Consider the following 894-nt stretch of genomic DNA (forward strand, 5'->3'; position numbering starts at 1 on the left):
AGATACAAACACAACACACTAGACCTCTAAGCTTTTTACAACACACTAGACCTCTAAGCTTATACAACACACTAGACCTCTAAGCTTTATACAACACACTAGACCTCTAAGCTTTAAACAACACACTAGACCTCTAAGCTTTTTACAACACACTAGACCGCTAAGCTTTAAACAACACACTAGACCTCTAAGCTTTTACAACACACTAGACCTCTAAGCTTTATACAACACACTAGACCTCTAAGCTTTATACATCACACTAGACCTCTAAGCTTTATACAACACACTAGACCTCTAAGCTTTTTACAACACACTAGACCGCTAAGCTTTAAACAACACACTAGACCTCTAAGCTTTATACATCACTCTATTTCACAGATTCTGTTCAGGGTGAAATAAGATTAGGAATGGTGATTGTCGATGACGTTAAGGCGGCAGGTACCCTAGCGGTTAAGAGTGTTGGGCCAGTAACTGAAAGTTGGCTGGTTTGAATCCCAGCCGAATAGATGAAAAATCTATTGATGTGCACTTGAGCAAGGCACTTAACCCTAACTGCTCCTGTAAATCGCTTGGGATAAGAGCGTCTGCTAAAATGACAAAGCAGAAGCTATTATCCAGATGATGATACATTTTTCCTAAATGACCAACGTTTTAGGATCTTGCTAATATATAAAAATGAACATAGTGGAAATTCCTGAATGACTACTCTTGCTACAGTAGGGTTTAAAGTGAGTGTGTGGTTAGAGTTGAGGTAGGTTGATGGTCTCTGATCTGGATTAGTAAGAGACCTCCAGGGGAAAGTAAGAGAGAGTTACTTATTTGGAAAGAATTAGAAAAATGACTCAAACTGAAACTACACAGTGGCACCAGGCATGATTTGTGGTTTGTGTGTGG

The sequence above is a fragment of the Coregonus lavaretus genome (genome assembly GCF_964263955.1).
Source record: "Coregonus lavaretus genome assembly, chromosome: 39".
In the NCBI taxonomy this organism is placed as follows: Eukaryota; Metazoa; Chordata; class Actinopteri; order Salmoniformes; family Salmonidae; genus Coregonus; species Coregonus lavaretus.